Source organism: Pistacia vera, unplaced genomic scaffold (assembly GCF_008641045.1).
Source record: "Pistacia vera cultivar Batoury unplaced genomic scaffold, PisVer_v2 Contig350, whole genome shotgun sequence".
Taxonomy (NCBI): domain Eukaryota; kingdom Viridiplantae; phylum Streptophyta; class Magnoliopsida; order Sapindales; family Anacardiaceae; genus Pistacia; species Pistacia vera.
The window spans coordinates 10015-20879 of record NW_022196169.1 but is presented as its reverse complement, the minus strand read 5'-3'; the positions used below and the strand labels follow the sequence as shown (position 1 = coordinate 20879).

Here is a 10865-nt window from a genome sequence, read left to right as displayed (position 1 = left end):
TCACCGCTAACCACTTGCAACATTTGTACACACTTCATACAAAGTACAGTTTAATCAAATTAAAGTATAAAACTTTTAGCATGTCAAAGCATAAACAATTTAATCAAAGTCATGAAAATGAATATGCATGATTATTTCTTAAATAAATCTTGTGAGCATACATCGTGGAATAACTTCCAAAACATTATTTATCAAAGTATGAATGAAATGACAAATTTTATGGCAAAAATGTAATCATGGCCGAATATGACAAACAAAATGAAGAAAACAAAAACAAATTTTTATGCCAAGTTCAAAACATGCATGTTAGGATTTAATCATCCATTGTCATAAACATAAATAAATAAGCTTATTATCAAATAACAAGACATCCTAGCTCACAAATATACAAATTAAAACAATACAAACACATGCATGTAGTTCTCATCACATCTTATGCAATAATCATCATCCATGGATACAACATCACATTCTAACTCATCTAATTATATTAGAGCAAGATGAAAAACTCTTTTTCCATTGACCTAATTCTGGTCGAGACATGCATGTGAAGAATTGGGATGAAAATCTCAATTTTTTTAACCAAAACATTAACATGCAAACACAACCATGGAAAATGAACATGTGAACACATGGGATAACATGACTTTTGCTCAAAACCAACATGCGAGGAGCTTTTAAGCTCTAATACCATATGAAAGAACCATGAAGAAGTGGCAGAAAAATTGATGGCAAGCATGTAAACAAGGCATGCATGCAAAATTATAGATTAAAGGATTTAAAATCCGCAAATAAAGTATAAATAAACATTGTACCTTTTTCTAGTGCTTAGGTTTGATGAAGCCAAGATTCAAAAGGATGAATCATCTACACTTTAACACCACCTTGAGAGAAAGAGGGAGAGGCCGAACTTAAGAGAGAGCTTGAGATTTTTCTTTAAGTGGAAAAATGAACTCGCAATTTCTAAAAGGCAACTTTAGCATTTATATATACATGGGTCAATATTTAATTACCTCTTTTTACTTGTATGCCCTAATAAAATCTTATTTTAAAATAAGCCCAAGAATTAATTATTGCTTGACCATTTTAACCTTTTAAATATCGTGAATAAATTTTTATGTAACAATTACCATAGAAATTATGTCATTACCCTCGGAAGGTGATAGCCCTCTTAGGATAATCATTTCTCTTTCTTATTATTTTCTAGCTTCACAAGGCTATTGTTGTGATCATGTAGGTCCACTGTGGATTAGCCGTGAGTCGGTTCCAGATCAATCCAGAAACTTGTCTGGAGACCCAACGACTATAGTTAATATCTAGCAATGTGTCATAGTCCCTAAACTACGATGAAGAAAGACTTCATCAAACCCTTTTACAGATTATATATGCCATGCAGATAAAGTCCTTCCATTGATATAACCTGATCGAGCACGGATTCATAGAACGTCAAAATCCTAAACTCGATTTTCTACCGAATCATCGATCAATATGTCCGAAACTTGTTATCATAAAATTACTTTCGTGTGACTAATGATATACTCTAACCAGAGGTTTTGGTTTCCGACATTTATCGAAGTTCGCCCAAGAACCCAGATCCGGATGGAGTTAGCGGTACTCCTAATCTTATATTTTCATGTCAATGGATCCCATCTTGACCATCGTTCGTTTTCACATATGAACAACACATGACCAAATAGGCTTTATCATACGAAACATGACTAGTCTCGTACTTATATACCATATAAACAGTACACATCTGTATCAAATCCGACCACGATGTCTCAGGTTAAAAGACTACATCACGCACTGATAACCAAACGATAAATCATAGACTACGTGTTTTTTCAAGTGGTTTGTCGTTATTCAGTCATGTTCGAAAAACAGTTCACCAACCGCTAATCCATACTAATGCCCTAGTGACATGACTCATTATCATCATCCATACTTATATCAACTCATGGTATCTTTCGGAAGCATCTAGTATGCCTACTATGCAATATAGTTACCCAAATAATATTACTTCCGTAGAGAACCTCTTGATAAATCCATTTATTGATTAAATAAATTATCTGGACAATTCATATACATATTTTATTTAAAATGCATGATAGAATAAAAAAAAGTAGTTTATATATATGAATTGAAGAACTATTTTTTCTATTATTTATAATATATAGATACAAGATAAAATGCTCTGAAACCAACAACATAAATGGTTTCTAAAGCATACACTAACAAAAATCTCATTGTCGAGCCGATTGAGGTTATCGATATCATGAAAACAATGGGAAACACAGTAAGATGGCTCGCCAAACCCAAGAACGCGAGCGACAAACGTGACACCACCAAGTGGTGTGAATTTCATGGGGATCATGGACACAACACAACCAATTATATTGCACTTTGACTCGAGGTGATAGAGTTGCTGAAGAGAGTGCATCTCTAAGACTTGCTAATTGAAAAAGGGAAAAGCACCTTCGTCCAACTGAGATGGTCAAACCACCACCCAACCAGAGGAGTCGATTCCAAAAAGAATTGTCAATGTCATATCTGAAGGGTCAGAAGTCAGCAAAATTATCTACTCTACCGCCAAGTGACATGCCAGAGTCGTAGTGAACCCAAAGACTTGATCTCCATAACCACCCTCAAATGTGTCGACCAACTATAAGCTTCATGGACAATGAAGCAACGAAGCTTGTCAACCCTCACCACAATTAGAGATGGGCCTTTTTACCCACCCCAAATGGGTCAAGGATTCCCCGAGAACTTCAGGGTTAAGGTCGGGTATGGGGAGAAGAGTACTCCCCAAGTGCGGGGGCGAGGCGGGTTTAGGGATGGGTGTATCCCCGTAGGGCCCTACCCCACCCCAAAAATATATAATTAATTAATTATATATTTTATATGATTTTGTATAAGATAATAGATTTTATGTAAAATGATCATCCTATGAATCATGTGATGGAATAAATTTTGTAATTGTTATCTTAAATTTATTATTGAATATTCTAATTTATGTAATAAAAGAAATTGTAAGATATAAAATGAATATATTTTGATATTTGATTAAAGACTAAAATTTATTGTTTTATAAGAATACTTAATACTTTTAAGTAAAGATTAATAATTCAAAATGGTCTCAGTAATATATCCCTCTCTTAGTCTCTCCCTCTCTAATTAAAAATTAAAAATTATGTTTTAGTACCAAATATAATCACCATAATCATGCAATTAAAAAATAAGTCTTTAAATTATTAATTTTTAATAAAACTAAACACCACTGAAATCTTCAATAACGGAATAATATTTCCATTATGTGAAGTTTTATTATTTTTATTGTTAACAATGTAATGAATTAATGAATTATAGCCTATAATGAATCTTATTAATTTATTCTCAATCATAAATAAAATATATTATGTCACTATACATTTTAATTCAATAATTTATAAATTAAATGCAAACTTTTAACATATTAATATAATTTAATAGATGAACAAGTCTATTATAAGACCAAGTTTGCTATTACATAGAAATTGAAACTATTGATTTTAAATGTACGAAATTATAAGTCCAAAACTCCAAATTGTCCGATGTTAAAATTTATTAAATTATTTACTTATTTGCTTTTTGGAAGAGATTGATTAATATTAAACACATTTATAATTAATTGAAAATATTATATAACTGATAACCGTCTAAAGTGATTAAAAAAAATGTTAATAAAAAACCAGGTTAAAAAAAACAATTAAACAATCTAATATATATATATATATATATATATAAATATTATAATATATATAATTGGTTGTTACAATACACAATTAATCTCTCAAATTAACATGGTTTCATACATACTGGTTTTTATTTAAGTTGAGTCTACAGTTTATAGTATAAACTTTATATGTAAATGAAAACTCAATTATATCCTTAAAATATTCTTGTAAATAAACTATAGTCTATATGTATTAATTAATTTGATGCATGTAATCAAATAGTCTCATTTTTTTAATATTTAAAGTGTTTGATTGCATGTTTACAAATACGTCTATTAAAATCACCATGCATATTGAATAAATGCCATGTGGGGATTAATCTACGTACACGAGGGAAAAATTCCCCGTGACGCGAGGGTCGGGATTCCCCAACCCCCAACTTAGGTACAGGTGCTTCCCTAAGGGGTTAGGTTGGGTTGGGTACGGGCACAGGGGACTTGTTCCCCTAGCCCCAACCCGACCCGACCCGACCCGCGCCCATCTCTAACCACGATACCCTCGTCATCTCGATCCTGATAGCCAATTACCTGATCAAGAGAGTCCTCATCGACAACAATTCTTTCGCCAACATCATGTTCCTACACGCCAAAAGAGATGGAGATTGATAAGTCCAACATCAGCCGCCAATCAACAATCCTCATTGGGTTTAGTGGCGAACAAACCCATACAGTTAGAGAGATCACTCTACCCAACCTCAACACAACGTTCATGGTTCTAGATAGCTCCTTAGTCAACCTCAACACAACGCTGGTTCTCAACCATGGATTCACAGCATGAGAGTCGTCCCATTCACATTCCACCCAGTCATAAGGTTCCTCACTAGATGGGGAGTCAAAGAAATTAGAGGCGAGAAACAAACATCTCGTGATTGATAAAAAAAACACTCTGAAAGCAAAGGCGTCAACCTTGTTGCAATTATAGATCAAGCCGATAAGCCGAGATGATCCAGACTAACCAACCATGGAGGAGCTCGATGACTCAGATCAGGGCCCATTTGAGACCAAACATACGCGAGAGGCTCATTGACTTCCTAAAATAGCATCACGACTGTTTCGCTTGGTCACACGCCAACATGACAGGAATCAACCCTGAAGCAATGGTCAATCGCCTCCATGTAGATCTAGACTACACAACAATAAAGTGGAAGAGGCGAAAGTCTGCCTGCCCTTGAATGCAATTAGGTCATTAATGAAAAGGGGCAGAAGCTTATTGACATTGGGTCATCCGAGAATCCATTACCCCAACTGGTTCACCAATGTCGTTAGCGTCCGAAAGAAGAATGAGAAGTGGTGAGTCTGTATCGACTTCACTAACTTCAACAAGGCATGTCTATAACCAGATCCTAATGCATCCAAATGACTAAGAGAAGATAACTTTTATCACCGAGAGAGTTATCTACTGCTACAAAGTCATGTCATTCGGTCTTAAAAAGGTCAACGTAACCTATTAGCGACTCATCAACAAAATGTTCGCTTACTTGTTATGGGACACAATGGAGTCTACATCAACGACATGCTAGTCAAGTCTCTCATCGTCGAACAACACCTAAAGTATCTTCACCAAGCCTTTGAGGTGTTGAAACAATACAACATGAAGTTGAATCTGACTAAGTGTTCATTCGGAGTCTCCATAGGAAAGTTTCTAGGCTACATGGTGACCCAACAGGATATTGAAGCCAACCTTGATTAGATCCACGTATTAATAAATATCCCTTCACCCACATGCATCAAAGATGTTCAACGCCTCACCGATAGAGTAGCAACACTTAATCGCTTTATCTCGAAATCAATAGACAAGCACCACCTCTTCTTCGCCACTCTGCGCAAATGGAAGAAGCTTGATTGGACTCTTGCTTGTGAAGAGGCACTCTTGCAACTCAAAGGATACCTCATGTCGCCTCCTTTACTATCCAAGCCTAATGAGGGAAAGTGAATCTTCATTTACCTGGCAATCTTTGAGACAGCCATCAACAGTTTCCAAGATAGTCGTCAGTGCAGTATCGATCAGTTAGGAAGATGGAAAACAAATATCTATCTACTACGTTAGCAAATCGCTACTCGACATTGAGACATGCTACAACCAGCTCGAAAAACTCACTCTAGCCTTAGTCACTATAGCACGCAAATTAAGGTCATACTTCTAATATCATCCAGCCACCATCCTCACCACATTCCTATTGAAAAAGGTGTTGCATAAGCCTGAGTTGTCCAATCAACTCACCCAAAGGGCAATTTAGTTGAGCTAGTTTGACTTTACCTACCAACCTCTAACTGCAATAAAGTCACAAGTATTGACAGATTTTATAGCTGATTTCACACCTAACACACTTGTCCAAGCTGAAAAAAAGATGTTCTACCTCACAAATTGCCCATCCTTGAAGCGAAATCTGTCAGTAAATGAATCAAGCAATGTGAACAACACTGGGATGAGTCTAACCTCACCAAAAGGAGACGTTATCCAATAACCCATTCGTTGCGGCTTCAAGACAACCAACAATAAAGCCGAGTTTTAAGTGTTGATTATCAACCTTACACTTGCCAAGGAAATTGGGATATATAAGATAGATGTTTGTTCCAATTCATAACTTTTTGCCCATACAAACTTTATTCTTATTGGGCAACTGATTATGACTCAATGCTGTGGCCCAACTCTGATTGGCCTCATAACAAACCCCTTCCCTAAATTGAGTTACCTACTATTTGGGCCTTCCAATCTACTAAGCCCGCCTACAAAGCAAGGCCTAAGGCTCAATCACGACTCTAAATCTGATTAGGAGTCTAGCTCCTTAAAGAGTTCAAGTCCCATGATGACTCCTCATTCCTCAAGGACTTCAAGTCCTAGACAAATTCACATACCTAGGAATCCTAACTTGGAATGAACTCAAACACCCCCAGTGTTCCTAATTCCATATGAACTACAACACCTAATTCTATAAGGATTCAAACCCCTTGAGCTGTCTATAAAAGTAGAGGTCAAGCCTCTCACAATTTATTCAATCACAACTCTTTTCTTTAGCTGGCTAAGTTCTTGCTCACTCAAGAACCACCACATTTCTTTACCGTAGAGTCAAGTTCCGACTACTCTATGTCGATAATCGTCATAGAGTAGAGTTCTCACCACTCTATGTTGATAAGTTGTTCCCTAGCCTCACACTCATGGTGAACCCTTCTCGCTCTCAACCTTACTTAATTCCCTCACAATCATGCTGACTTGAGCGATGGAGTGCCAACGACCAACACCACAATGATGTCTCTAGGTCTTCGCGTTCACTCTTTTGTGTCTCTGTTTGCATGTTTACGAGATTTTCAGTGGCTTCTTCCCCACAAATGCAAATGCTCAAAGCACATGAGATATCAATCTAAGTACATAACATGATATACATGATCGATCCAATAGTAGATGCATATGGTATCCTACTCATCTTATCTCTCTATCTCATGTTTTGAGACACATCTTTAAATCTTTAGAGAAATATACGCCATGTGACATCAGAAGAACTCCCTTCTTGGATTCTTTCATGCTAAATCTCTTCAGCACTGTGTCTATGTATATACTCTGACTTAGACCAAACAACATATGTAATCTATCGCAATAAATCTTAACACTGAAGATGTAGGTTGTCTCTCTTAAGTCTTTCATAGAGAAACACTTTGATAACTAAGTCTTTACCGACTACAAGTTCGATATATCATTCCTAATAAGTATTATGTCATCAACATACAACACCAAGCATACAATTACACTCTCACTGATCTTTTTATATACACAAGGCTCATCTTCGTTTTTTATAAACTCAAATTCTTTGAACGCTTTATCAAAACAAATATTTCAGCTCCTTGAAGCTTGCTTAAGTCCATATATGGACCTCAATAACTTGCATATCTTTTTTGCTTGTCCATCAAGAACGAAACCATTGAGTTGTGTCAGACATCCTCAACAAGGTTTATGTTCAAGAATGCAGTTTTGACATCCATCTATCAAATTTCATTATATAAACCTCTACAACTTACTTGCTTGAGTTCATATATGCAGCAATCGCAAGCAAAATCTGGATGGACTTCAGCATCACTGCTAGCAAAAAGGTTTCATTATAGTCTAGCCATGTTTTTGTTTAAAACCTTTAGCAACCAACCGTGCTTTATAGGTTTGCATATTACTATCCATGTCAATCTTCTTCTCAAAAACTTATTTACACCCTTTGGATTTAACCCTTTAAGGTGGATCCACCATAGTCCATCTCAGTTTTGGTACATGGAGTCTATCTCATATTTCATGGCTTTAAGAAATTTAGCAAAATTTGGATCCAATATAGCGTCATCGTAGATTTTGGGTTTATCATCTTGATAGACCAGTACGTCATCGTGTTGAGTCAAGAGAAATCTATACCTCTCAAGCTCATGACGTACTCTCCTAAATCTATGCAACTTTTGTGCTACTTGAGATTGTTCACTTTCATCTAAATATCATGGAATAACCTTCACATGATGTTCAACCATCTCTTATGGCCCATCATTTTGTCCTTCTTCTAATGTATCTTGTGGAATCAAAACTTCATCGAGTTTTATCTTCCTCCCATTGTCTCCTCTTAGAAGGAATTCATTTTCTAAGAAGACCCCAGTACGAGCAAATTTACTTTGTGCTCATCTGGATAATAGAAGTAGTATCGTTTAGTTTCCTTAATATACCCACAAAGATGCATTTTTTAAACTTTGAGGCAAGCTTGTTCGAAGTCAATTTCTTGATATAAGCTTCACAATCCCAAATTCTTAAATAAGACAGTATGGGTTTATGCCCATTACATCATTCATACGAAGTCTTATCTATAAACTTCGACGGGTACATGGTTCAGTGTAAGCTGCAGCCTCTAAGGCATAGCCCCAAATGATGTGGGTAAATCTAAAAAACCCATCAGAGATCAAACCATATCAAGCAAGGTTCGATTTCTCATTTCAGGTACACCATTATGTTTAGGGGTAGAAAAAAAAGTTTGAAAACCGAACCGAAACCGAACCTAAAATCCGATTTTTTTGAAAATTAGTTTGGTTTTGGTTTGAAAATTTTCATAAACTGGTTATCCAGTTTGATTTCTGGTTTATGGGTTTTCCCAAACCGGTTAACTGAAGCCAGATTATAAAGTTTCAAATTAAAAACCCCTAGTTGTATATTAAACTTTGATAATCCTATTTTTCATTGTGATTTTGTATTGAATTTCAATAAGATTTTAAGATACTTTTCATACAATTTGGCCCATAATTGCTATCTAATTCTATTAATTTTACTTTGCAGGCCTAAACGATGATTTTGAGTATAAATGACGATTTTGAGTGTAAATTACGTAACTTGAGCTTGTAAACTCGGAATGACTTGATTTAAAAGATATGGAAAGCTAAAAAGCAAAGCTACAACTTTTATGTTTTGGGTTTTTCCTAATTCTGACTTGAAATTGGTGAAAACTTGACTTGAAATTGTAAATAACACGTGCGAACTGAAGAAAACGTCTTTGGACATGCTTCAGTATTTTGGCCATAACTTGAGCTGTAGACATCATATTGGTGTTATTCTTGAACGAGTGAAAAGATAATTGAAAGGGCTACAATTTTCATGTTTACCACTTTTCCAGATTCAAACATTATAATAGTCAAATTTGGCCAGAAAGATCGTCGCCGCGGCGAAGAAAAAGTTTTGTCACTTTGAAACTGCGTCAGATGAAAAAAAAAAAAAAAAAAAAAAAAACGACGCGTTTTGACTTGCTAGGGTTTCATCCTTAAGTGAGAATGGTATAAATTGACACAAAAATGAAGGGAAAAGGGTCTTGATTAGTCATTTGGGAGGCAACTCTTGAAAGGAGAAGATTATTGAAGATCTAGGCTTCAAATTAGAGAAGTTTTCTCCATCTTTTGCTTGTTTTTCAATGATGAAATTTGATTCAAATTGTTTTTGTTATTTTGTTTTATTTTTTAGTATGAATTGAGTTGTTTAGCTAGGGTTTGATGTAACCTTGATATAATAATTCAAATTTATATGAATTGATTTATTTTGAGTTTTGATTTCAGATTAAAAATCAAATTCCCCGACCTATTTCTATTAACCTTCCGAACCCAAAAATTGAAGTTTAATAGTTCAAGCTCTCAAGCTTTGAGGAATTCTATCTAGATTGCGTTTATTTATCTCTAGTTTTTGCTCAATCTATGGTATTTATCCCTAGAGGCACATATTACAAGTCACTTCTCAGTCTCATAGATTGCTCCCATTTTCACTAAGAGATAAGGCAAAAGGTTAGCTCATGTCACACCCAACTACAACAATCACCACATAGGACAGATTAGCTCAGAAGTTTCTTGCAAAATACTTCCTACCAGCGAAAGCAGCAAAAATGAGAAACGACATTACCTCTTTCGTGCAAGACAACAATGAATCACTATATGAAGCTTGGAAGAGGTACATGGAATTGCTAAGGAAATGTCCACATCATGGTCTACCGGTTTGGATACAAGTCCAAACATTCTACAGTGCTACCAAATATTCAAACTATGGTAGATGTGGCGGCACGAGGAGCGTTACTTCACAAGACTCCAAAAGATGCTTATGAACTACTTGAGGCGATGGCCAATAATAACTACTAAAGACCCAATGAGCGAGCAATGCCTAAGAGGAGCAGAGGTCTACATGAAGTTGACGTCTTCATCGTATTATTCGCTCAGATTTCAACGCTTCAGAAACAATTAAGAGGTATGAATGTAAATATTTTTCACTTGCCTTTTCTAACTTGTGAATTTTGTGCAAAAAACCAAGCGAGTGTGGAATGCCAACTGGGAAACCCGTTCGTCTTCTCAACAACCGAGCAAGTAAATTACATGGCTAGTTGACAAACGCCGCAGAATGACCTCTTTTTCAACACATACAATCCGGGATGGAGGAACCATCCGAATTTCTCTTGGAGCAATCAAGGAGCACCAAGACCAATAGCCAACTACCAATCACAAGAGGAGAGAATAACCAAGCTGGAGGATATGTTTGAAAAAATCATGAATGAGATGAGGACAAATTTCAAAAATCAAGAAGCGTCCATTCAAAATTTGGAGGTTCAAGTGG

The 10865-nt window shown here is 35.8% G+C and overlaps 1 non-coding gene across 1 annotated transcript; it reads right to left on the bottom strand.

Moving 5' to 3' along the window:
- Positions 1-10143: 10143 nt before the first annotated feature.
- LOC116139432 lies at positions 10144-10250 on the bottom strand. The gene has a single exon (XR_004129455.1). It is a non-coding gene; the product is annotated as a small nucleolar RNA R71 (small nucleolar RNA).
- Positions 10251-10865: the final 615 nt, after the last annotated feature.